Below are 26,583 nucleotides of genomic sequence, written 5' to 3'. Positions count from 1 at the left end.
TTTTCAATAAGTCTTTGCTTATGACAATGTCTTGAAGAATATCCTCAATGTTCTCCTCTAGTAACTCAATCTATTTTGAGTTGATTTTTCTTTAAGATGTAACGTAGGGATTTTTTTTCATATTTCCGCAGGCATAGATCCAATTTCCTCTGTTGAAGAGACCGTCCTTTCTTTGAGATTGATTTTACCTTTTTTTTTATCAAAGATTAGTTTGTTATAGATATATGGATTTATTTCTGAGGATTCCATTCTGTTCCATTCATCTACATGGCTTTTCTTTGCTGGGAGGGTCTTTATTACCCATTTAATTCCCATCACGGATATTGGTTTATTTAGATTTTCAATGTCTTCATGCCTCAATTTTGATAGATTGTATCTGTCAAGAAATATATCCATTTCTTCCAGATTTTAGAATTTGTTGGCATATTTTTGTGCCCATTACCAGGCTGTTTTGATAGCAACTGCCCTGTAGTATGTCCTAAAATCTGGTATTATGATGCCTCCAGCTTTATTTTTGTGAATATTGCTTTAAATATCCTGTTTTTTTATGATTTCATATGGATTTTAGAAACATTTCTTCTAGCTCTGAGAAGAATGTTCTTGATATTTTGATTGGGACTGCATTGAATCTGTAAATTGCTTTGAGTACTATCCACATTTTGATGATATTAATTATTGCAATTCATGAACATGGAGTATTCTTCCATTTTTAGTATCTGATTTGTTTAGTGTTTGATTTGTTTAATGTTTTGAAAATTTCATTGCAGAGATGTTTCACTTCCTTGATTAAATTTATTCTAAGGTATTTAGATTTTTTGTAGCTACTATGAATGAGACTGATCTTATAAATTCTTTATCAACCATGGCTTTGTCTGTGTCTACAAAGTCTATTGATTTTTGTGTGTTTATTTGATATCCTGCAGCTTTACTAAACTCTTTTATGAATTCCAATAGTCTCTGTGGAGTCTTTCGGATTCCCTTATATATAGGATCATGTCATCTGCAAGCAGGGATAATCTGACTTTCTCCTTTCCAATTTGTATCCCATTGATTACTTTTTCTTGCCTAATGACTCTGGCTAAAGCTTCCAGAACTATATTGAATAGCAGTGTTGAAAGTGGACATCCTTGTCTGGTTCCAGATCTTAATGCAAATGCTTCCAACTTTTCCCCATTCAGGATGATGCTGACTGTGTGTTTGTCATATATTACCTAGTTCTGGTAAGGAATGTTCCTGCTATAACCAATTAGCTTAAGGTTTTCATCATGAAAGTTGTATTTATCAAATGCTTTCCCTATGTTTATTGAGATAATCATATGGTTTTTATTCTTCAATTTATATGAAGTATCACATTTATTGATTTGAATATGTTGAACCATCCCTGCATACCAGGGGTAAATCCCACTTGGTCTGGGTGAATGATCTTTCTGATGTGTTGTTGGAATCAATTGGCAAGTATTTTGTTGAGGGTTTTGGCATCTATGTTCCTCAGTGATATTGGTCTGTAGTTCTCTTTCTTTGTGATATCTTCTTCTGGTTTAGGAATTAGAGTGATGCTGGCTTCATAGAAAGAGTTTGGGAGGATTATCTCCCTTTCAGTTGTTTTGAGTAGCTTGAGAAGAATTGGAGTTAGTTCTTTAAATGTCTGGTAAAATTCTTCAGTCAAGTCATCCGGTCCAGGGCATTTTTTGTTGGGAGGGTCTTTATTACTGATTCAATTCCATCTTGGTTATTTGTCTATTTAGGTTTTCTATGTCTTCATGCCTCAATTTTGATAGATTGCATCTGTGCAGAAATCTACACATTTCTTCCAGATTTTGCAATTTGTTGGCATATCATTGTTTGTAGTAATTCCTGATGTTTCTTTTTATTTCTATAGTATCTATTGTAACTTCTCCTTGTTATCTCTGAATTATTGGTTTGAGTCTCTTCCCTCTTTTTTAGTTAATTGGGAAAATAATGAATCAATTTTTTTTTTCAAAAATCAGCTCTTCATTTCACTGATCTGTATCATTTTTTGGGGTTTCAATTTTGTATATTCCTTCTCTAATTTTAATTATTTCTCTCTACTATTAATTTATGTCTTGGATTTTTTTTGTTTTTCTAGGTCCTTTTGAAGTATTTTAGACCATTTATTTGATGTCTTTCCAATTTCTTGATATAGGCACTGATTGATAGAAATTTCTCTCTTTGGACTTCTCTTGCTGTATTCCATAATTTTTAAATGATTTATTTATTTATTTGAAAGGCAGGGTTACACAGAGGAAGAGGGAGAGGGAGAGAGAGAGAGAGAGAGAGAGAGAGAGAATGTTCCATCTGCTGGTTCACTCTTCAGATGGCCACAACAGCTGGAGCTGAGCCAATCCGAAGCCAGGAGCCAGGAACTTCTGGGTCTCTCACATGGATGCAGGGTCCCAAGCACTTGGGCCATCTTCCACTGCTTTCTCAGATCATAGAAGAGAGCTGGATTGGAAGAGGAGCAGCCAGGACTCAAACCAGCACCCATACGGGATGCCAGCACTGTAGGCTGTGGTTTTTCCTAATATGCCATAGCGTCAGTCCCCACATAATTTCTTTCCAGGAATTGTTGACTTCCCTTTTGATTTATTTTATTACCCAGCATTCACTTTGGAGTGTATTGTTCAATTTCCATGTGTTTGAATATTTTCTTAAGTTATTAATTTTCATCTTCAGGCAATTTTGATCATAAAAGATATATGGTATGATTTCATTTTTTTATTTATTCAGAGTGTTTTATGGACTAGTATACTGTTTATCCTAGAAAAACTTCCATGCACTGATGAGAAGAGTGTATATTCTGCAACTGTGTAGTGAAAAGTTCTGTAGATATCAATAAGGTTCATTTGGTTCATAGTATAGATTAGTTCTGCTGCTTGTTGAATTTTTGTCTAATTGCTGTGCTCATTGATGAAAGGGAGTGCATATTTTTAGTGCACAATGTGTTTTGGTTCTTCCAAAAGAACATTTCTAGTCAACTGTTAGTAATAGAATTTTGAAAGCAATTTTCTAACATAGTGGAGGTTCAGTGTTTTACTTTGTTTTTCACTTCAAGTTCAAGAACTTCTCTAACACAGTATGAGAAATAGGAATATATTTACTAATTTGCTTCCATTTATCAGAGCAGACTACATATTTATGTATGTTGTGGATATTTATTGTTAACCAAAATTGTAAAATAACTTCTATGACACATAAGTGCACATCTTACTCACTTAGATTGCATGATAAATTCATAGATAAAATGAGGTACAATTTAAAAAATTTGCAAACAATATACTTTAAGCCCTAAATTGGATCTCTCCTATGCCTTTAGTCTTTTTTTAAAAAATATTTATTTATTTATTTGAAAGGCAAATTTACAGAGAGGCAGAGGTAAAAAGAAAGAGAGAGGTCTTCCATCTGCTGGTTCACTTCCCAGATGGCTGCAATAGCCAAAGCTGTGCCTATCTGAAGCCAGGAAACTGGAGCTTCTTCCGGGTCTCCCACGTGGGTATAGGGGTGTAAGGACTTGGGCCATCTTCTGCTTTCCCAGGTCTTAGCAGAGAGCTGGATCATAAGTGGAGCAGCCAGGACTCAAACCAGCTCCCATATGGGAGGCCAGCACTACAAACCAGAGCTTTAACCTGCTGCGCCACAATGCCGACCCCTGCCTTTAGTCTCTTAACTAAACTTATGAATATTTCCAAGATTTAGTCAATTTAAATCCTCTCTTTCCATTCAGGGACAAATCCTTGCGGTTTATATTCCAGGACTTGGTGTCTCTTTATCTCAAAAATCACATTTTATTCAAAGGTCTGTAGCTGTTTTCATACGTAGACTTACAAGGACCTTTACCAAGGTTTTTGGAAGTTCTCAAAAAAAACCTTGTGTATAAGAAAGCTGAAAGCCTTTATGTACCCATTATGGACATCAGATCTTTTAATAGTCTCTGGCAGTGGTGGTACATTGGAACTGACCAGCTTTATTGTGAAGATTTGCACAGCTAAAGAGGGAAGGAGGAAGAAGTCAGCATTAGTTGTCATACTGATTGAGTTTTTAATTCATGAGGTACAGCTTTTATTTATGTTGCTATCTCTTCTGATGGGTTTATATCAGCAAAGATGCCTCTGTGGCAGAATTTGTACTCTACTCCTTCCCTCCTCTCTAAACTATGTTATCACATTTGAAAAAAAACCTCAGATGATAGTGAAAGAAGTGGAAGAATTTGAAATATTCAAAAGAGAACCATTTCTCTAAACAGTGTCTCTCTATTCTCATAAGAATTTTTGCTTTGAATTTTTGGGGCCAACTTTGGGAATTCAGCATGGTTAATTTCTTTTTTTAAAAAAGATTTATTTTATTTATTTGAAAGTCAGTGTTACAAAGAGAGAAAAGGAGAGGCAGGGATAGAGAGAGGTCTTCCATCTGCTGATTCAATCCCCAGCTGACAGCAACAGCTGGAGCTGTGCCAATGCGAAGCCAGGAGCCAGGAGCTTCCTCAGGGTCTTCCCACAAGGATGCAGGGACCCAAGGACTTGGGCCATCTTCTACTACTTTCCCAGGCCATAGCAGAGAGCTGGATTGGAAGTGGAGCAGCTGGGATTTGAACCAGCGCCTATATGGGATGCTGACACTGCAGGTGGCAGCTTTAACATCCTTGCCACAGCGCTGGCCCCTAGCATGTTTAATTTCTACCCTGATTCCTTTTTAGTTTTCCTTTGATTATTTTCCCTAATCTATTTTATACCAAACCCACATTCCGATTTCTTATCCTATATAATATTTACTCTCCTTTTTACCAATTAAATATATAAAATTTATATGATGTAATATTAATATGAAATTATATATTTACAATAGATATGAAATTAGTCTTTTCATACTATATACAGAGTGTGAGTACCAATTGCTTTGTTTTTTAATTTTTTTTTATTTTTATTTTTTGACAGGCAGAGTGGACAGTGTGAGAGAGAGAGACAGAGAGAAAGGTCTTCCTTTGCCGTTGGTTCACCCTCCAATGGCCGCTGCGGCTGGCGCACTGCGGCTGGAACACCGCGCTGATCCAAAGGCAGGAGCCAGGTACTTATCCTGGTCTCCCATGGGGTGCAGGGCCCAGGCACTTGGGCCATCCATCCTCCACTGCACTCTCTGGCCACAGCAGAGAGCTGGCCTGGAAGAGGCGCAACCGGGACAGAATCTGGCGCCCCGACCGGGACTAGAACCTAGAACTTGCAATGTGAGAAATAGATTGCCCACTCTCCAATACACTTTTTTAAAATATTTATTTATTTGAAAGTCAGATTTACATAGAAAGAGAAGAGAGGCAAAGAGAGAGAGAGAGAGGAGATAGAGAGACCTTCTATCTGCTGGCTCACTCCTCAAATGTCTGCAATGGCCAGGGCTGGGCCAGGAACCTGGAACTCCATCCAGTCTCCCACATGGGTGCAGGGGCCCAGGCACTTGGGTCATCCTCCGAGGCCTTCCCAGGCGTATTAGCAGGGAGCTGGATCAGAAGCGGAGCGGCCGGGGCTTGAACCAGCGCCCACATGGGAAGCAGCATCACAGGCAGCAGCTTCACCTGCTGCAGCTCAGCGCCGGCCCCTCCCTTTGTCTTTCTGAGACCAGCGGAGTCTGGGGAGGAATTCTGTGGGGAGGGTGTCCACTTGGACTCCACGGAAGATGGGAGCCATGGAGGCTTGAGCTGAAGAGGGCCAGATGGGGGTGGGAACAGACTGCAGCCCGGGGGGACCACGGTGGGGCTGGGGAGAGGCGTGGGAGAAACAGCTCAGTGGAGGTGGCACTGGACATGTCCCTCACAAAACCCCTGCAGGTTCAGCACCAGGGCTGCGGGCGCTGCTGAGCTGGGGACAGTGGTCAGAGCGGCGTGGCGATGACATGGGGCAAGGGGGAGGCGGGCACCTGCCACTTGGCCCCTGCCCTGGTTCCCGGTGGACAGAGGCCGCGGAGGGCGGAGGAGAAGGGAATCCAGCCCGCCGCGGCCACTGGGCCATGCTGACTGCCCCGCGCCTCGCCGGCGGGGTGGGCTGCGGAGGGTCTGGGGGCCTGCACCGGCGCCCCGGGTGTCACCACGCCCCGTCTGCTCTTCCCGCAGAGATCATGGAGGAGCACATCCTGGAGAACAGCTTCTGTCTGGAGGGTCGGCACCGGGCGCGGGCGAGGGGCTGCCGCGCCTGGTGTCCCGCGGGCGGCCTCGCTGGGCACCGTCACCCTGGGCGCCGCCGCCGCCCTGGGGCTGCCCGCTGGGCCGGCGGATGGCGCCCGCCCCGGGCCCCGGCCCACGGCCACACCTGGTCATCGCGGAGCAGCCCAAGAAGTGCGGCATGCGCTTCCGCCACGAGTGCGAGGGCGACTCTGCTGGCAGCATCCTGGGCGAGAGCAGCGCGGAGGCCAGCAAGACGCTGCCCGCCATCGAGGTGAGCGCGCGCCGGGCGTCGGTGCCCCTGCCCCTGCCCCGGCAGCGCCGGGACTGAAGACAAAGGCCTCGGGGTGGTGGGAGAAGGGCGGCCGAAGCGAGGCCTTCGGAACCGAGCCCGCGGGTCACGGTACCCAACAAGACCCGTCATCCTTGTCACATTATAGAGGCATTTCCTTTGAAAGGCAGAGTTAGAGACGGAGCGCCCCTCCCGGCCGCCGGTTCCATCCATGCAGGATGCCCCGGGCCCGGCCACGTGGTTCCGAGTCCCCTGCTCTCGCGAGCAGAGCTGTGCAGCACGTGGTTGAGCGGCCGCGCCTTCCCTGAGCAACCTGTAGAAGGGGAATCTCTGGGGAAAGGGAACTCGCCCCTGGGGACACCCCGCGGTGGCCCCCAGCTCTTCCTGCATCCGGGTCTCCCACGTGGCGGGCGCTTCTGGGTGTTGCTGCGCCTGCGCCGTGTGCCGTCCGCGATCCAGGCCTGGGCCCCGCCGGCTCCTGTGGGTGTCACGCGTCCGCTTAGAGCCCACGCGTGTCCCCTCTCCTGCCTCGCCACTGCCCTCGGGGAGACCCCTTCCCTCGCAGCCCCTCCTCCCTGGCCACCTCCAGCCTGGCCGTCTCGCCGGGCCCCAGCCCCCTGCCGGCTCTCCCACTGAGCAGCCCCCTCCCCTTTTGTTTCTGCAAGCTCCCTGCCCCAGTGCTGGGAGCTGGGAACTCAGTCCAGGCCCCGACCCCGAGCCCGCAGTAGCCTGGAAGCCGGCCCGGAGCCCGCGCCGGACTTGGCGCCCAGGGCTCTGCCATGGCCGCTGGCCCGCAGCTCTGTGCTCACGTTTATTTGGGGGCTCAGTGGGTCCACGCTGTGCTCCCAGCCCGGGAGCGCCAACACAGTGGGTAGCAGTGTGGCTTTGGGGTGAGGGCAGGGATCGGAGCCCTGGCTCTGTCGCTCGTTACTCTTTGGGCCCGTCTGTGGAGCAGGTGCACACTGCAGCGCCCACCAAGTCCGGCTCCCGCTCCTGTGCCTGCCCAGTTGGCGTCCTCACTGCTGCTGGATCGCTCCAGGCACTGTGGCCTAAGGCAGGCAGTGCCGCAGAGGCGCTGGGGAACGGGCTTCCTCCCACATGCGTTTGGGGCCCTGGACAGAGGGACCCGCGGCTCTGGTGCGCCGAGGGCTGATCACCTGGCCCTTCCAAGCCTGCGCACCTCCCGTCTGTTTCTGCAGGTCGAGAGGGAATCCTTTGGAAGGTTTATGTCCCAAGTCTCTTGGCAGATTGTAATTGATGGCTGAATTTTTATGTGCTATTTTGTTTATTTGAAAGGCAGAGAGAGACAGAGACAGAGAGGAGAATTTTCCACCCCACCCCTTCCCTGTGTCTCTGCACAGCTGGGTCCCTGAAGAATCACCAGGAGGTGGACATGAACGTGGTGAGGATCTGCTTCCAGGCCTTGAGACCAGGACCAGCAGGGGCAGATGCGCCACATGGACCCCGTGCTCTCCGAGCCCGTCTACGACAAGAGTGAGTGGCAGCCGCTGTCCCGGGGCCCATGCGCAGGGACGGACACACCGGCACTGGCCGGTTCCTAGAAATACTTACTTAGTTCTTTAAGAAGTAGAATGAGGGAGAGGGAGGGAGGGAGGGAGAGATCTGTCTGTGGGTTCACTCCGCATATGGCTGCAAGAGCCAGGGCTGGGCCAGGCGGGTCTCCAGCGTGGGTGACAGGGGCCCCATACAGGTCTCCTATGTGGGTGCAGGGACCCCATCTAGGTCTCCTGTGTGGGTGCAGGGACCCCATCTAGGTCTCCATCCAGGTCTCCCGTGTGGGTGCAGGGGGTTCCATCCAGGTCTCCCGTGTGGGTAGCAGGGGCCCCATTTGGGTCTCCCTTGTGAGTGCAGGGGCCCAGGCACTGGGGCCGTCATCCACTGCTTCCCAGGCCCTTGGCAAGGAGGATCAGAAGTGGAGCAGTGGGGACTTGAACCTGTCAGGCCTTCCTGAGTAGAGACTCTGTCCTCTGCGACAAAGTCCTGCCCTAGCTTCTTCTGTGGAGACAGTAACGTGTTCCTCAGAACCCCCGGCAGGCTCGACTTTGTCCCACTGGTGGGAACTTGTCTCATGGTGACTCCTAGCTACAGGGAGTCTGGGAAAGTGAGTCCAGGGAGGGGCCCGGGCATAGAAAAGGGCACCGTCTCCCCAGGAAATGCCACAGGCAAGCAAGTGCAGGGGCTGCATTCAGGGATTTCAAAGTGCAGCTGACAGAGCAGCAGCACAGGTGGGCATAGGGGGCAAAGGGGGGTCTGTCCCAGGTGGGCTTAGGGGGCAGGAGGCTCTGTCCCAAGTGGGCTTAGGGGGCAGGAGGTTCTGTCCCAAGTGGGCTTAGGGGGCAGGAGGCTCTGTCCCAGGTAGGCTTGGGGGGCAGGGGCTCTGTCCCAGGTAGGCTTAGGGGGCAGGAGGCTCTGTCCCAGGTAGGCTTGGGGGGCAGGGGCTCTGTCCCATGTGGGCTTAGTGGGGCAGGTGGCTGTGTCCCAAGTTGTGTTTGGGGGGCAGGGGCTCTATCCCAGGTGGCCTAGCGGGGCAGGGTCTCTGTCCAAGGTAGGCTTGGTGGGGCAGGGGGCTCTGTCCCTAGTGGGCTTCGGGGTGCAAGAGGCTCTGTACCAGGTGGGCTTAGTGTGGCAGGGGACTCAATCCCAGGTGGGCTTAGTGGGGCAGGGGGCTCTGTATTAAGCTGGCTTAGTGGGACAGGAGTCTCTGTCCAGGTGGGCTTAGTGGGACAGGAAGCTTTTCCCAAGTAGACTTTGGGGGGCAGCGGGCTCTGTCTTAGGTGTGCTTTGTAGGGCAAGTGGCTCTGTACCAGGTGGGCTTAGCGGGGAAAGGGGCTCTGTCCCAGGAGGGCTTGGGAGGGCAGGGGACTCTGTCCCAGGTGGCCTTAGTGGGGCAGAAGCTCCGTCCCAAGTGGGGTTAGGGGGGAAGGAGGCTCTGTCCCAGGTGGGCTTAGTGGGGCAGGAGGCTCTGTCCCAAGTGGGCTTCGGGGGGCAGGGGGCTCTGTCCCAGGTGGATTTTGGGGGGAAGAGGGCTCTGTCCCAGGTGGGCTTCAGCGGGTAGTGGGCTCTGTCTCAGGTGGGCTTGGCGGGACAGGCGGCTGTGTCCCAAGTAGGCTTGACATGGCAAGGGGCTCTTTCCTAGGTGGGCTTCAGGTGTAAGGGGGCTCTGTCCCAGGTGGGCTTAGCGGGCAGGGGGCTCTGTCCCAGGAAGGCTTAGTGTGGCAGGGGGCTGTGTCCCAGATGGGCTTAGCGAGGCAGGGGGCTCTGTCCTAGGTGGACTTAGAGTGGCAGGAGTTTTGTCCAAGTGAGCATAGGGGTGCAGGGCGCTCTGTCCCAGGTAGGCATCGGGGGGCATGGGTCTCTGTCCTAGGAGGGCTTCTGGGGGCAGGGGGTTCTGCCCCTGTGGGCTTGGCGGGGCAGGGGGCTGTGTTCCAGGTGGTCTTGCCGGGTCAGGGGGCTCTGTCCCATGTGGGTTTCGGGGGATAGGGAGCTATGTCCTAGGTGGGCTTCAGGGGCAAGGGGCTCAGTCCCAAGTGGCCTAGTGGGGCAGGGGGCTCTGTCCCAGGTGGGTTGGTGGGGTAAGGGGCTGTGTCCCAGGTTGGTTTCGGGCGGCAGGGGGCTCATTCCCAGGTGGGCTTCAGGGGGCAATGGGCTCTGTCCCAAGTGGGCTTAGCGGGGCAGGGGCCTCTGTCCCAGGTGGGCTTAGAGGGGCAGTGGACTCTGTCCCAATTGGGCTTGGTGAGTCAGGGGGCTCTGTCCCAGGTGGGCTTAGTTGGGCAGGAGCTCTGTCCCAAGTAGGCGTAGGGGGTCAGGGAGCTCTGGCCCAGGTGGGCTTAGCGGTGCAGGGGGCTCTGCCCAGGTAGGCTTAGTGGCGTAGGGAGCGCTGTCCCATGTTGGCTTCAGGCGGCAGAGGGCTCTGTCCCAGGTGGGCGTCAGGGGGCAGGGGGCTCTGTCCAAGGTGGGTTTAGTGTGTCAGGGGGCTCTGTCCTAGGTGGGCTTATTGGGGCAGGGGGCAGTTTCCCAGGTGGGATTGGCAGGGTTGGCCTCTGTCCCAGGTCGTCTTAGTGGGGTAGGGGGCTCTGTCCCAAGTTGTGTTTAGGGGGACGGGGCACTGTCCCAGATGGGCTTCAGGGGGAAGGGGACTCTGTCCCAGTGGGCTTAGCGGGGCAGGGAGCTCTGTCCCAGATGGGCTTAGGGGGAAAGAGGGCTCTGTCCCAGGTACGTTTCAGGGAGCAGGGGGCTCTGTCCCAGATGCGCTTCAGGGGGCAGGGTTCTCTGTCCCAGGTGTGCATACGGAGGCAGGGGACTCTCTCCTATGTGGGCTTTAGTGGAGCAGGTGGCTCTATCCCAAGTTGTGTTTGGGGGGCAGGGGCCTCTGTCTCAGTGGGCTTAGCGGGGCATGGGTCTGTGTCCCAGGAGGGCTTCGGGGGCAGGGTGCTCTATCCCAAGTGGGCTTAGGGGGGGCAGGGAGCTCTGTCCCAGGTGGGCATAGAATGGCAGGGGACTTTGTGCAGGTGGACTTAGCAGGGCAAGGGCTCGGTCCCAGGTGGGCTTAGTGGGGCAGGGGCCTCTTTTGCAGGTTGACTTAGCGGGGCAGGGTGCCTTGTCCCAGGTGGGCTTCGGCGAGCAGGAGGCTCTGTCCTAGATGGGCTTAGTGGGGCAGGGGACTCTGTCCCAGGTGGGCTTAGCAGGGCAGGGGCTCGGTCCCAGGTGGGCTTAGCGGGGCAGGGGCCTCTGTTGTAGGTGGGCTTCAGGGGGCAGGGTGCCTTGTCCCAGGTGGGCTTCGGGGGGCAGGAGGCTCTGTCCTAGATGTGCTTAGGGGGACAGGGGTCTCTATCTCAGGTGGGCTTGGTGTGGCAGGGGACTCTGTCCCAGGTGGGCTTTGGGCATCAGTGGACTCTGTTCAGGTGGGCTTAGCAGGGAAGGGGGTCTGTCCCAGGTGGGCTTACTAGGGCATTTGGCTCTGTCTAAAGTTGGCTTCTGGTTGTATGGGCTTTGTCCCAGGTGGGTTTCAGGGGCAGGGGCTTTGTATGATGTGGGCTTATTGTGGAAGGAGTTCTGTCCCTGGTGGGCATTGGGGGTAAGGGGGCTCTGTCCTAAGTGAGCTTAGGGGGGCAGGGTGCTCTGTTCAGGTGGGCTTAGAGGTGTAAGATGCTCATTCCTTAGTGGAACAGGGGGCTCTGTCCTATGTGGGCTTCAGGGGACAAGGGGTCTGTCCCAGGTGAGCTTCTGGGGGCAGAGGGCTCTGTCCCAGGTTTGCTTAACGGGGCAGGAGGCTCTATCCCAGGTGGGCTAATTGGTCCAGGGGGCATTGTCCCAGGTGGGCTTCAGGGGGCAGGGGGCTCTGTCCAAGGTGGGCTTGGCAGGACAGGAGGATCTTTTCCAGCTGGGTATAGGGAGGCAGGGGGCTCTGTCCCAAGTGTGCTTAACGGAGCAGAGGGCTCTGTCCCAGGTGAGCTTGGCAGGGCAGGAGGCTCCGTCCCAGGTGGACTTTGGGGGACAGGGGGCTGTGTCATAGGTGGGGTTAGCGGGGCAGGGGGCTCTGTCCCATGTGGACTTAGAGGGTCAGGGGTTCTGTCCCAGTTGGGCTTAGTGGGGCAGGGGTCTCTATCTCAGGGGGGCTTGGCGAGGCAGGGGGTTTGTCCCAGGTGGGCTTCGGGTGGCAGCGGGCTCTGTCCCAGGTGGGCTAAGGTGGGCAGGGGGCTTTGTCCCAGTTGGGCTTAGTGGGGCAGGGGTCTCTGTCCCAGGTGGGCTTAGTGGAGCAGGGGTCTCTGTCCCAGGTTGGCTTTGGGGGCAGGCGGCTCTGTCCTAGCTGGGCATAGGGGGCAGGGGGCTCTGTCCCAGGTGGGCTTCGGGGAGCAGCGGGCTTTGTACCTGATGGGTTTCGGGGGGCAGGGGGCTCTATGTGAGGTGCGCTTTAGGGGGGCAGTGTGCTCTCTCCTAGGTGGGCTTAGTAGGCTAGGGGGCTCTGTCCTAGGTTGGATTATTGGGGCATGGGGATCTGTCCCAGGTCGGCTTAGTGGGGCAGGGGGCACTGTCCCAGGTGGACTTCTGGGGGCAGGGGGCTCTGTCCAAAGTGGGCTTGCCAGGGCAGAAGGCTCTGTCCCAGCAGGGCATAGAGAGGGAGGTGGCTCTGTCCCAGGTGTGCTTAAGGGAGCAGATTGCTCTCTCCCAGGTGAGCTTGGTGGGGCAGGGGGCTGTGTCATAGGTGAGCTTAGCGGGGCAGGGGGCTCTGTCCCAGGTGGACTTAGATTGGCAGGGGTTCTGTCCCAGTTGGGATTAGCGGGCAGGGGTCTCTATCTCAGGTGGGCTTGGTGAGTCAGGGGGCTCTGTCCCAGGTGGGCTTCAGGGGTCAGGATCTCTGTCCTAGGTATGCTTAGTGGGGCAGTGGCTCTGTCCCAGGTGGGCTTGGCGGGGTATGGGGCTCTGTCCCAGGTGGGCTCAGTGGAGCAGGAGGCTCTGTCCCAGTTGGGTATAGGCAGGCAGGAGGCTCTGTCCCAGGTGGGCATAGGGGGGCAGGAAGCTCTGTCCTAGGTGTGCTTAGTGGGGCAGGAGGCTCTCTCCCAGGTGGGTATAGGCAGGCAAGCGGCTATGTCCCAGGTAGGCATGGGGGGGCAGGGGGCTATGTCCCAGGTGGGCTTCGGGGAACAGCGGACTCTGCGCCCGACGGGCTTTGGGGGGCCTAGGGCTCTATCTGAGGTGCTCTTTAGGGGGGCATTGTGCTCTGTTCTAGGTGGACTTAGTAGGCTAGGGGGCTCTTTCCCAGATGGGCTTATCGGGGCATGGGGCTCTGTCCCAGGTGGGCTTAGTGGGGCAGGAGGCTCTGTCCCAGGTAGGCTTAGTGGGTCAGGAGACTCTGACCCAAGTGGGCTTAGCGGGGCAGGGGGTTCTGTCCCAGGTGGGTTTGGTGGGGGAGGGCTCTCTGTCTTAGGTGGGCTTCGGGAGGCAGGGGGCTCTGTCTCAGGTGTGCTCAGTGGAGCAGGAGGCTTTGTCCCAGTTGGGTATAGGCAGGCAGGGGGCTCTGTCCTAGGTGGGTTTCAGGGATCAGGGGCTCTGTACCCAGTGCGATTCGGAGGACAGTGGGCCATGCCCCAGGTGGGCTTAGGTGTCAAGGGGCTCTGTCCCAGGTAGGCTTAGTGGGACAGGGATCTCTGTTCCTGGTGGGCTTCAGTGGACTGGGGGATCTGTCCCAGATGGGCTGGCGGGGCACGAAGCTTTGTCCCAGGTGGTCTTAGTGGGACAGAGGGCTCTATCCCAGGTGGCCATCAGGGCAGGGTGCTCTGTACTAGGTGCCCTTCAGGGGTCAAGGGGCTCTGTCCCAGGTAGGCTTCAGAGGGCAATGGGCTCTGTCCCAGGTGGGCTTGACGGGGCAGAGGGCTCTGTCCCAGGTGTGCTTAGTGGGCCAGGAGGCTCTGTCCCATATGGGCTTCGGGGCTGGGGAATCTTTCACAGGTGGGCTTCAGGGGGAGGGGGCTCTGTTCTCGTGGGCTTGGTGGGGCAGGGGGCTCTGTCCCATGCAGGCTTCGGGTGCAGGGGGCTCTGTCCCAGGTGGCCTTAGTGGTGCAGGAGTCTGTACCAAGTTGGCATAGCGGGGCAGGGGGTTCTGTCCCACGTGTTCTTGGCGGGGCAGGGGATTCTGTCCCAGGTGGGCTTAGTGGAGCAGGGGTCTCTGTCCCTGGTGGTCTTAGGGGTGCAGGGGGTTCTGTCCCAGGTGGGCTTTGGGGTGCAGGGGGATCTTTCCTATGTGGGCTTCGGGGTGCAGGGGGTTCTGTCCCAGGTGGGCTTTGGGGTGCAGGGGGATCTTTCCTATGTGGGCTTCGGGGTGCAGGGGACTCTGTCCCAGGTGGGCTTGGGGAGCAAGGGGTTCTGTACTTGGTAAGCTTCAGGGGAAGGAGGCTCTGTCCCAGGGGCGATTAGAAGGGCAAGGGACTCTGTCCCAGGTCGGCTTTGAGGTACAATGGGTTCTGCCCCAGGTGGGCTTCGGGGACAGTGGGCTCTGTCCCAAGTGTGCTTTGGGGGGCAGGGGGCTCTGTCCCAGGTGGGCTCGGGGGGCAAGGGGCTCTGTCCCAGGTGGGCTTTGGGGTGCAGGGGGCTCTGTCCCAGGTGGACTTTGGGTTGCAGTGGGCTCTTTCCCAGGTGGGCTTAGGGGGGTAGGGGCCTCTGTACCAGGTGGGCATCAGTGGCAGGGGCTCTGTACTAGGTGTGCTTCAGGGGACAAGGGGCTCTGTCCAAGCTGGGCTTCAGGGTTCAGGGGGCTCTGTCCCAGGTAGGCATCAGGGGAAGGAGGCTCTGTCCCACGTAGGCTTCAAGGGGCAGGGGCCTCTGTCTAAGGTGGGCTTCAAGGGTCAGGGGGCTCTGTCCCAGGTGGGCTTAATGGGACAGAGGGCTCTGTCCCTGGTGGGCATCAGTGGCAGGGGACTCTGTACTAGGTGTGCTTCGGGGGGCAAGGGGCTCTGTCCCAGCTGGGCTTTGGGGGTCAGGGGGCTGTGTCCCGTTGGCTTCGGGGGGAATGGGGCCTTGTCCCAGGAGGGCTCAGTGGAGCAGGGGTTCTGTCCCAGGTGGGTATAGGTGGGCAGGGGGCTCTGTCCCAGTTAGGCATCGGGGGCAGAGGGCTCTGTTCTAGGTGTGTTTCATGGGGGAAGGGGCTCTGTCCCAGCTGGGCTTCTGGGGGCAGGGGGCTCTGCCCAGTGGGCTTGGCGGGGCAGGGGGCTCTGTACCTGGTGAGCTTCGGTGGGCAGGGGGCTCTGTCCCAGGTGGGCTTCAGGGAGCAGGAGGCTCTGTCCCAGGTGGGCTTAATGGGACAGAGGGCTCTGTCCCATGTGTGTTACGGGGGCAGGGGGCTCTGTACTAGGTGTGCTTCAGGGGGAAGGGGCTCTGTCCCAGCTGGGCTTCAGGGGTCAGGGGGCTTTGTCCCACGTAGGCTTCGAGGGGCAGGGGCCTATGACTAAGGTGGGCTTTGGGGGTCTGGGGGCGCTGTCCCAGGTGGGCTTGACGGGGCAGGGGGCTCTGTCCTAAGTGGGCTTCAGGAGGGAGGGTGCTCTGTCCTAGTGGGCTTGGTGAGGCAGGGGGCTCTGTCCCAGGTGGACTTAGTGGGGCAGGAGACTCTGTCCAAAGCAGACTTAGTGAGGCAGTAGGCTCTGTCCCAGGTGGGCTTGGCGGGGCAGGGGGCTCTGTCCCAGGTGGGCTTCGAGGGCAGGGGGCTCTGTCCCAGGTGGGCTCAGGGGGCAGGGGACTCTGTCCTAAGTGGGCTTAGTGGGGCAGGGGGATGTGTTCCAGGTCGGCTTCGGGGGGCAGGGGGCCTTGTCCCAGGTTGGCTCAGTAGAGCAGGGGCTGTGTCCGAAGTGGGTATAGGCAGGCAGGGGGCTCTGTGCCAGGTGGGTTTCGGGGAGCAGAGACTCTGTGCCCGGTGGGATTTGGGGGCAGAGGGCTCTGTCCCAGGTGGGCTTAGCAGGACAGGGGGCTCTGCACAGTTGGGCTTCGGGGGGCAGGGGGCTCTGTACCCGGTGAGCTTTGGTGGACATGGGCTCTGTCTCAGGTGGGCTTAGCGTGGCAGGGAGCTCTGTTCTAGGTGGGCTTAGTGGCGCAGGGGGCTCTGTCCCACGTAGGCTTTTGGGGGCAGAGGGCTGTGTCCCAGGTGGGCTTTGGGGGCAGCGTGCTCTGTCCCAGTGGGCTTAGTGGGGCATGGGGCTTTGTCCCAGATGGGCTTGATGGGGCAGGGGGCTCTGTCCCAGGTGGGCTTTGGGGGGCAAGGGGCTCTGTCCTAGGTGGGCTTTGGAGGGCAGAGGGCTCTTTCCCAGGTGGTCTCAGCGGGGCAGGGGGCTCTGTACTAGGTGGGCTTCGGGGGCAGTGGGCTACGTCCCTGGTGTGCTTCGGGTATCAGGGGGCTCTGACCCAGGTGGGCTTTGGGGGGCAGGGTGCTCTGTCCCAGGTGGCCTCAGGGGCACAGGGGGCTCTTTCCCAGGTATAGACAGGCACGGGGCTCTGTCCCAGGTGGGTTTTGGGGAGCAGTGGCTCTGTACCCCGTGTGATTAGTCAGGCTTGGGGCTTTGTCTCAGGTGGGCTTAACGGGGGAGGGGGCTCTTTCCTGTGTGGGCTTTGGGGTGCAGGGGATTCTGTCCCAATGGGCTTAGTGGTGCAGTGGGCTCTGTCCCAGGTGGGCTTCGGGGCGTAGGGGACTCTGTACCCGGAGGGTTCGGGTGGCAGGAGGATCTTTCCCATGTGGGCTTAGCGGGGCAGGGAGCATGGCCTAGGTGGGCTTAGGGGGACAGAGGGCTCTGTCCCAGGTGGGCTTGTTGGGGCAGGGGGTTCTGTCCAAGGTAGGTTTCAAGGCGCATGTGTCTCTGTCCCAGGTTGGCTTGGTGGGGCAGGAAGCTCTGTCCCAGGTGGGCTTCAGGGAGCAGGGGATCTTTCCCAGGTGGGCTTGGTGGGGCAGGAGACTCTGTCCCAAGTGGACTTGGCGGCGCAGTGGGCTCTGTCCCATGTGGGCTTAGTGGGGTAAGAGTTTCTGTCCCAAGTTGGCTTCAGGAGCCTGGGACACTGTCCCAGGTGGATTCAGGGGGCAGGGTGCTCTGTACCAGGTGGGCTTGACGGGGAAGTGGGCTCAGTCCTAGATGGGCTAAGCTGGGCAGGGGGCTGTGTCCCAGGTGGGCTTAGTGGGACAGGAGGCTCTGTCCCATGTGGGCATAGAGGGGCAGGGGGCTCTATCCCAGGTGGGCTTCAGGGGCCAAGGGGCTCTGTCTTAGGTAAGCTTAGTGGGGCAGGAAGCTCTGTTCCCAGTGGGCTTCGGAGGTCAAGTGGCTCAGTCCCAGGTGGGCTTGGCGGGGCAGGGGGCTGTACCCCTGTTACACTTAGTAGGGCAGGAGGCTCTGTCCCAAGTGGGGTTAGGGGGGCAGGGGGATCTGTCTAAGGTGGGCTTCAGGGGAAAGGTGTCTCTGTCCCATTTTGGCTTGGCAGGGCAGGGAGTTCTGTCCCAGGTGGGCTTGATGGGGGGCTGTGTCTCTCTCCCAAATGGGCATAGCGGGTCAGGGGCTCTGTCCTTTGTTGGCTTCAGGGGGCAGGAGGTCTGTACCAGTTGGGATTTGTGGGGCAGGCTGCTCTGTCCCAGGTGGGTTTTGGTGGGAAGGCTGCTCTGTCCCAAGTGGGCTTCGGGGACAGGGGCTTTGTCCCAGGTGGGCTTTGGGGGCAAGGGGCTCTTTCCCAGGTGGGCTTAGCAGGGCAGGGGGCTCAGTCTCAGGTGGGCTTCAGGGGGCAGGGCTCTATCCCAGGTGGACTTAGAGGTGCAGGGGGCTCTGTCTTATGTGGGCTTCATGGAGCAGGGGGTTCTGTCCCAGGTGGGCTTCAGGGGACAGAGGGCTCTGTCCTAGGTGGGCTTCGGGTGGCAGGTGGCTCAGTCTCAGGTGGGCTTAGTGGGGCAAGGGGCTCTATGCCAGGTGGGCTTGGCAGTGCCCCGGGCTTTTCCCAGGTGGGCTTCAAGGGAAGGGGGCTCTGTCCAGGTGTGCTTAGTACAGCAGGAGGCTCTGTCCCAAGTGGGGTTAGGGGGGCAGGGGCTCTGTCCCAGGTGGGCTTTGGGGGGCAGGCGTCTCTTCTCAGGTTGGCTTGGCAGGGCAGGGGTTTCTGTCCCAGGTGGGCTTGGTGAGCAGGGGGCTCAGTCCCAGGTGGGCTTCAGGGCACATGTGTCTCTGTCCCAAATGGGCTTGGCGGGTCAGTGGCCTTTGTCCCTGTTGGGCTTCGGAGGACAGGGGGCTAAGATACAGGTGGGCTCAGTATGACAGGGGCTCTGTCCCAGGTTGGCTTAGAGGTGCAGGGGGCTCTGTCTTAAGTGGGCTTATTGGAGCAGGGGGCTCTGTCCCAGGAGGGTTTGGCAGGGCTGGGGGCTCTTTCCTAGGTGGGCTTCGGGGGTCAGGGGGCTCTGTGCCAGGTGCGCTTTGGGGGGCAGGTTGCTCTGTCCCAGGTGTGCTTCTGGGGACAGGGGGTTCTGTCCCAGGTCGGCTTAGTGGGGCAGGGGTATTTGTCCCATGTGGGCTTCGGGGGCAGGTGTTCTATACCAAGTAGGCTTGGGGGGCAGAGGGCTCTGTCCTTGGTGTGCTTAGGGGGCAGTGGCCTCTGTCCCAGGTGGGCTTTGGGGAGCAGGGGGCTCTGTACCCCGTGGGATTCGGGAGGCAGGGTGTTCTGACCCAGGTGGTCTTAGGGAGGCAGGGTGTCCTGTCCCAGGTGGTCTTAGTGGGACAGGGGGCTCTGTCCCAGGTGGGCTTAGGGGGGGAAGTGGCCTCTGTTCCAGGTGGGCTTAATGTGGCAGGGGGCTCTATCCCAGGTGGGATTTAGTGGGCAGGGGGCTCTGTACTAGTTGGGCTTCAGGGGGCATGGGACTCTGTCCCAGGTGGGCTTCAGGGTGGCAGGGGGCTCCCTCTGTCCCAGGTGACTTGGCGGACAGTGGCTCTATCCCAGTTCAGCTTGGGGGGCAGGGGGCTCTGTCCCAGGTGGGCTTAGTGTGCCAGGGGCCTCTTTCCCATGTGGGCTTAGTGGGACTGGAGGATCTGTCTGAAGTGGGCTTAGTGTGGCAGGGGGCTCTGTCCCAGGTAGGCTTCGGGGGCAGGGGGCTCTGTCCCAGGTGGGCTTAGTGGGGCATGAGGCTCTGTCCCAACTGGGGTTAGGGGGGAAGGAGGCTCTGTCCCAGGTGTGCTTTGGGGGGCAGGTTGCTCTGTCTCAGGTGGGCTTCAGGGGCAGGATGCTCTGTCCCAGATGGGCTTAGGGGGGCAGGGGCTCTGTCCCTGGTGGGCTTTGAGGGGCAGGTGAGACTGTCCCAGGTCGGCTTCGGGGGCAGGGTCTTTTTCCCAGGTGGGCTTAGTTTAGCAGGGGGCTCTGTCCCAGGTGGGCTTCGGGGAGCAGATGGCTCTGTACACAGTGGGCTTAATGGTACAGGAGGCTCTGTCCCAGGGCAATTAGGGGGCTGGGGACTCATTCACAGGTGGGCTTCAGGGTGCAGCGGTCTCTGTCCCAGGTCAGCTTAGTGGGGCAGGGGGTTCTGTCCCAGGTGAGTTCCGGTTGCAGGGGCCTCTGTACTAGTTGGGCTTCAGGGGGCAAGGCCTCTGTCCCAGCTGGGCTTCGGAGACAGGGGCTCTGTCCCCTGTGGGCTTAGCAGGGCAGGAGGCTCTGTCCCAGGTGGGCTTCTGGAGGCAAGGGGCTCTGTCCCTGGTGGGCTTCGGGGGGCATGAGGCTCTGTCCCAGGTGTGCTAATTGGAGCAGGGGGCTCTTTCCCAGGTGGGTATAGGCGGGCAGGGGGCACTGTCCCAGGTGGTTTTCGGGGAGCAGGGCAATGTGTTCCTTGTGGGATTAGGAGGGCAGGGCGTCTGTCCCAGGTGGGCTTATGGGGGCAGGAGACTCTGTCCCAGATGACGTGGCGGGGCAGAGGGCTGTGTCCCAGGTGGGCTTCAGGGGGCAGGTGTCTGTCTCCCAAATGGACATAGCGGGGCAGGGGGCTCAGTCCTTTGTGGGCTTCAGTGGGCATTAGGACTGCCCCAAGTGGGCTTCGGGGGGCAGGGGGCTCTGTCCCAGGTGACTTGCCAGGCAGGGGCCTGTGTCCCAGGTGGGCTTGGCTGGGCAGGGGGCTCTGTCCCAGAGGGCTTAGTGGGCAAGGAGGTTCTGTCCCAGGTGGGTTTTGGGGGCAGTGAGCTCTGTCCCAGGTTGGTTTCGGGGGGCAGGGGGCTCTGTCCCAGGTGGGCCCAAGAGGGGCAAGGGGTCTGTCCCAGATGGGCTTGGCTGGGCAGGAGGCTATGTCCCAGGTGGGCTTCTGGTGGCTCTGTCCCAGGTCTGCTTCAGGGGGCAGGGGGCTCTGTCCCATGCGGGCTCATTGGAGATGAGGACTCTGTCCCAGGGGGGTATAGGCAGGTAGAGGGCTCTGTCCCAAGTGGGTTTCGGGAGAGAGCATGGGGCTCTCTAACCATGGGCTTAGCGGGGGCAGGAGGCACTGTAACCGGTGGGCTTCGGGGTTCAGGGAGCTCTTTCCCAGGTGGGCTTAGTGGGGCAGGGGGTTCTGTCCCTGGTGGGCTTCATAGGGCAGGGGGCTCTGTCCCATGTGGGCTTCAGGGGGTTTGCGATCTGTCCCAGGTGGGCCTCATGGGGCAGGGTGCTCTGTCCCCTGTGGGCTTCAGGGGATTGGGGGATCTGTCCCAGGTGGGCTTAGCAGGGCAGTGAGCTCTGTTCCAGGTGGGCTTCGGGGGACAGAGGGCTCTGTCCCCGGTGGGTATCGGGGCAGGGGCTGTGTACTAGGTGGGCTTCGGGGGAGAGGAGGCTCTGTCCCAGTTTGGCTTTATGGGCCAGGAGGCTCTGTCACAGGTGGCCTTCTGTGGGCTTGGGCCTCTATCCCAGGTGGGCTTGGCTGGGCAGGGGGCTCTGTCCCAGGTGGGCTCATGGTGGCAGGAGGCTGTGTCCCAGGAGGCTTAGTAGGCCAGGATTCTCTGTCCCAGGTGGGTGTAGGCGGGCAGGGGGCTCTGTCCCAGGTGTGCTTAGTGGGCAGTGAGCTCTGTCCCAGGTGGGCTCTATGGGACAGAAGGCTCTGTCCCAGGTGGGTATCAGGGGCAGGGTCTCTGTACTAGGTGGACTTCTGGGGGCAGGGGCTCTGTCCCCAGTGGGCTTCAGGGGACGGGGAGTTCTATCCCTAGTGACTTGCCAGGCTGGGGCCTGTGTCCCAGATGGTCTTGACCAGCCAGGGGGCTCTGTCCCAGGAGGGCTTAGTAGGGCAGGAGGCTCTGTCCCAGGTGGGTATAGGCGGGCGGGGGCTCTGTCTCAGGTTGGTTTCGTGGGGCAGGGGCTCTATCCCAGATAGGCTTAGAGGGGCAAGTGGTCGGTCCCAGTTGGGCTTGGCTGGGCAGAGGTTATGTCCCAGGTGGGCTTATGGTGGCAGGATGCTCTGTCCCAGGTGCTTTGGTGGGGGAGGGGGCTCTGTCCCAAGTGGGCTTTATGAGCCAGGAGGCTCTGTAACAGGTAGCCTTCTCTGGGCTTGGAGCTCTGACCCAGCTGGGCTTCAGGGTGCTGGGGGCTCTGTCCCATGTGGGCTTAGTGGGGCAGGAGACTCTGTCTCAATGGGCTTGGGGGGAAGGGGCTCTGTCCCAGGTGGGCTTCAAAGGTCAGGGAGCTCTGTCCTAGGTGGTGTTGACGGGGCATGGGGCTCTGTCCCAGGTGGGTATAGATGGACAGGGGGTTCTGTCCCAGGTGGGCTTAGAGGGGCAAGTGGTCAGTCCTAGGTGGGCTTGGCAAGGCAGGGGTTTCTGTCCCAGGTGGACTTCTAGTGGCAAGGGGCTCTGTCCCATGTGGGCTTATTGTGGCAGGAGGCTCTGTCTGTCCCAGGTGACTTGGTGGTGCAGGGGGCTGTGTCCCAGGTAGGCTTGATGGGGCAGGGGCTCTGTTGCACTTGGGTTTTATGGGCCAGGAGGCTCTGTCACAGGTGGCCTTCTGTGGGCTTGGGGCTCTGTCTCAGGTGGGTTTCAGGGTGCTGGGGGCTCTGTCCCAGGTGGGCTTAATGGGGCAGGAGACTCTGTCCCAATTGGGCTTGGTGGTGCAGGGGCTCTGTCCCAGGTGGGCTCATTGGAGATGTGGGTTGTGTCCCAGGTTGTTACAGGTGGGTATGTAGCTCTGTCCCTGGAGGGTTCGGGAGCAGGGGGCTCTGTATTCATTGGGCGTAGGGAGCAGGGTCTCTGTACCATGTGTGCTTACTGGGGCAAGGGACTCTGTCCCAAGTGGGCTTCAGGATGCAGAGGCCTCTGTCCCAGGTGGGCTATGGGGGGCAGGTTGCTCTGTCCCAGGTTGGTTTCGCGAGCCAGAGGGCTTTGTCCCAGGTGGGCTTCCGGGAGTTGGGGGCTCTGTCCCAGGTGGGCTTCCGAGGGTTGGCGGATCTGTCCCAGGTGGGCTTAGCAGGTCAGTGAGCTGTGTCCTAGGTGGGCTCTATGGGACAGAAGGCTCTGTCCCAGGTGGGCTTCGGGGGCAGGGGGCTCTGTACTAGGTGGACTTTTCGGGGCAGGGGGCTCTATCCCTGGTGGGCGTCAGGGGACAAGGGGTTCTGTCCCAGTTAACTTGCCAGGCAGAGGTCTGTGTCTCAGGTGGTCTTGACGGGGCATGGGCCTCTGTCCCAGGAGGGCTTAGAGGGGCAAGGGGTCTGTCCCAGATAGGCTTCGCTGGACAGGGAGCTCTGTCCCAGAAGGGCTTATGGTGGCAGGAAGCTCTGTCCCAGGTGACTTGGTGGGGGAGGGGGCTCTGTCCCAGTGGGCTACAGTGTGCTGGAGACTCTGTCCCATGTGAGTTTGGTGGGGCAGGAGACTCTGTCCCAAGTGGGCTTGGGGGGGCAGGGGCTCTGTCCCAGGTGGGCTTCAGGGGTCAGTGGGCTCTGTCCCAGGTGGTCTTCACGGGGCATTGGGCTCTGTCCCACGTGGGTATAGGTGGGCAGGGGGCTCTGTCCCAGGTGGGCTTAGAGGGCCAAGGGGTCCATCCTAGGTGGGCTTAGCTGGGCAGGGGTTTCTGTCCCAGGTGGGCTTCTGGTGGCAAGGGGCTCTGTCCCATGTGGGCTTATGGTGGCAGGAGGCTCTGACTGTCCCAGGTGACTTGGTGGTTCAAGGGGCTGTGTCCCAGGTAGGCTTGACAGGGGAGGGGGCTCTGTCGCACTTGGGTTTTATGGGCCGGGAAGCTCTGTCACAGGTGGCTTTCTGTGGACTTGGGGCTCTGTCTCAGGTGGGCTTCAGGGTGCAGGAGGCTCTGTCCCATGTGGGCTTAGTGGGGCAGGGGACTCTGTCCCAAGTGGGCTTTAGGGGTCAGGGGGCTCTGTCCCAGGTGGGCTTCTTGGGGAAAGGGGCTCTGTCCTAGGTGGGCTTAGGGGGCAGAGTCTCTGTCCCAGGTGACTTGCCGGGCAGGGACCTGTGTCCCAGGTGGTCTTGATGGGGCATGTGGCTCTGTTCCACGAGGACTTAGTGTGCCAGGAGGCTCCATCGCAGGTGGGTTTCGGGGGCAGGGAACTCTGTCCCAGGTGTGTTTTAGGGGGCAGTGGGCTGTGTCCCAGGTGGGCATAGAGGGGCAAGGGGTCTGTCCCAGGTCGGCTTGGCTAGGCAGGGGACTATGTCCCAGGTGGGTTTCGGGGGACAGGGGCCAAGTCCCACGTGGGCTTACGGTGGCAGGAGGCTCTGTCCCAGGTGACTTGGCGGGGTAGGGGGCTCAGTCCCAGGTGGGCTTTATGGGTCAGAAGGCTCTATCACAGGTCGCCTTCTGTGGGCTTGGGGCTCTGTCCCAGGTGGGCTTCAGGGTGCAGGGATCTCTGTCCCACAGGGCTTAGTGGGGCAGGAGACTCTGTCCCAAGTCAGCTTGGCAGCACAGAGGGCTCTGTCCCAGGTGGGCTTCAATGGTAAGGGGCTGTGTCCTAGGTGGGCTTAGTGGGGCAGGGGGCTCTGTCCCAGGCGGGTTAATCGGAGATGAGGGTTCTGTCCCAGGTTATTATAGGCGGGTATGGAGCTCTCTCCCAGGAGGGTTCGGGGAGCAGGGGGCTTAGGGAGCAGGGTCTCTGTCCCAGGTGTGCATAGTGGGGCAAAGGGCTCTGTCTTAAGTGGGCTTCAGGATGCAGAGGCCTCTGTCCCAGGTTGGCTACGGAGGGCAGGGTGCTCTTTCCCAAGTGGGCTAAGGGGACAGAAGGCTCTGACCTAGGTGGACTTCTTGTGGCAGTGGATCTGTCCCAGGTCGGCTTCGGGATAGGGTGGCTGTGTACCGGGTGGGCTTCAGGAAGCGTGGGCTCTTCTCCAGGTGGGCTTATTTGGGCAGGAGACTCTGTCCCAAGTGGGCTTGGCAGGGCAGGGGATTCAGTCCCATGTGGGCTTCTTGATTCAGGGGGCTCTGTCCCAGGTGGGCATAGGAGGGCAGGAGGCTCTGTCCCAGGAGGGCTTTGGGGTTTGGGGGATTTGTCCCAGGTAGGCTTAGCAGGGCAGTGAGCTCTGTCTCAGGTGCACTTCTGGGGGCAGAGGGCTCTGTCCCAGGTGGGCTTAGAGGGCCAAGGGTCTGTCCCAGATGGGCTTGGCTGGGCAGGGGGCTCTGTCCCAGGTGGGCTCATGGTGCCAGGAGGCTCTGTCCGAGGTGACTTGGTGGGGCAGGGGTCTCTGTCCCAAGTGGGATTTATGGGCCAGGAGGCTCTGTCACAGGTGGCCTTCTCTGGGTTTGTGGCTCTTTCCAAGGTGGGCTTCAGGGTGCTGGGGGCTCTGTCCCATGTGGGCTTATTGGGGCAGGACACTCTGTCCCAAGTGGGCTTCAGGGGTCAGGGGGCTCTGTCCCAGATGGGCTTCAGGGGTCAGGGGGCTCTGTCCAAGGTGGTCTTGACAGGGCATGGAGCTCTGTACCAGGAGGGTATTGATGGGCAAGGGGCTCTGTCCCAAGTGGGTATAGAGGGCCATGGTGTCAGTCCCAGGTGGGCTTGGCTAGGCAGGGGTTTCTGTCCCAGGTGGGCTTCTTGGGGAAAGGGGCTCTGTCCTAGGTGGGCTTCGGGGGGGCAGGGGGCTCTGTCCCAGGTGACTTGCCGGGCAGGGTCCTGTGTCCCAGGTGGTCTTGACGGGCCATGTGGCTCTGTCCCACGAGGGCTTAGTGGGCCAGTAGGCTCTATCCCAGGTGGGTTTCGGGGGCAGGGAACTGTGTCCCAGGTGGTTTTTCGGAGGCGAGGGGCTATGTCCCAGGTGCGCTTATGGTGGCAGAAGTCTCTGTCCCAGGTGACTATGCGGGGCAGGGGGCCAAGTCCCAAGTGGGCTTATGGTGGCAGGAGGCTCTGTCCCAGGTGACTTCGCGGGGCAGGGGCTCAGTCCCAGGTGGGCTTTATGGGCCAGGAGGCTCTATCACACGTGGCCTTCTGTGGGCTTGGGGCTCTGTCCCAGGTGGGCTTCAGGGTGCAGGAGTCTCTATCCCAAAGGGCTTAGTGGGGCAGGAGACTCTGTCCCAAGTGGGCTTGGCGGCGCAGGGGACTCATTCCCAGGTGGGCTTCAGGGGCAAGGGGCTGTGTCCTAGGTGGGCTTAGTGGGTCAGGGGCTCTGTACCAGGCGGGCTCATTGGAGATGAGGGGTCTGTCCCAGGTTCTTATAGGCGGGTATGGAACTCTGTCCCAGGAGGGTTTGGGGAGTAAGGGACTCTGTATACAGTGGGCTTAGGGAGCAGGATCTCTGTCCCAGGTGTGCTTAGTGGGGCAAGGGGCTCAGTTGCAGGTGTTCTTATTGAGGCAGGGGGCTCTGTCCCTAGTGGGCTTGGCTGGGCAGGGGGCTGTGTCCCAGGTGGGCTTAGGGGGGCAGGAGGCTCTGTCCCAAGTGGGCATAGGGAGGCAGGGGGCTCTATCCCAGGTGAGCTTCTGGGGCCATGTGTCTCTGTGCTAGATGGGCTTTGGAGGGCAGGGGTCTCTGTCCCAGGGGTGCTTGTTGGGGCAGGGGCTCCGTCCCAGGTGGGCTTATGGTGGCACGAGGCTCTGTCTGTCCCAGGTGACTTGGCAGGGCAGGGGGCTCTGTCCCAGGTGGGCTTGATGGGCCAGGAGGCTCTGACACAGGTGGCATTTCTGGGCTTGCGGCTCTGTCCCAGGTGGGCATCAGTGTCCTGGGGGCTTTGTCCCATGTGGGCTTAGTCGGGGAGGAGACTGTGTCCCAAGTGGGCTTGGCAGGGCAGGGGATTCTGTCCCAGGTGGGCTTCAGGGTCAGGGGCTTTGTCCCAGTTGGGTTTACAGGGGCCAGGGGTCAGTCCAAGGTTGGCTTGGGTGGGCAGGGGATTCTCTCCCAGGTGGGCTTCAGGGGTCAGGGGGCTCTGTCCCAGGTGGGCTTAGTGAGGCAGGGGACTCTGTCCCAGGTCTGCTTCGGGGGGCTGGGGGCTCTGTCCCTTGCGGGCTCATTGGAGATGAGGGCTCTTTCCCAGTTGGGTATAGGCAGGTAGAGGGCTCAGTCCCAAGTGGGTTTTGGAGAGCATGGGCTCTCTAACCAGTGGGCTTAGCGGGGGCAGGAGGCTCTGTACCCGGTGGGCTTCGGGACTCAGGGGGCTCTTTCCCAGGTGGGCTTAGTGGGGCAGGGAGTTCTGTCCCTGGTGGACTTCATGGGGCAGGGGGTTCTGTCCCCTGTGGGCTTCAGGAGGTTGG

This window comes from Oryctolagus cuniculus, chromosome 7 (assembly GCF_051225735.1).
Source record: "Oryctolagus cuniculus isolate XC-2025 breed Fujian yellow rabbit chromosome 7, ASM5122573v1, whole genome shotgun sequence".
Classification (NCBI taxonomy): domain Eukaryota; kingdom Metazoa; phylum Chordata; class Mammalia; order Lagomorpha; family Leporidae; genus Oryctolagus; species Oryctolagus cuniculus.
Note: the sequence above shows the minus strand (reverse complement) of the source record.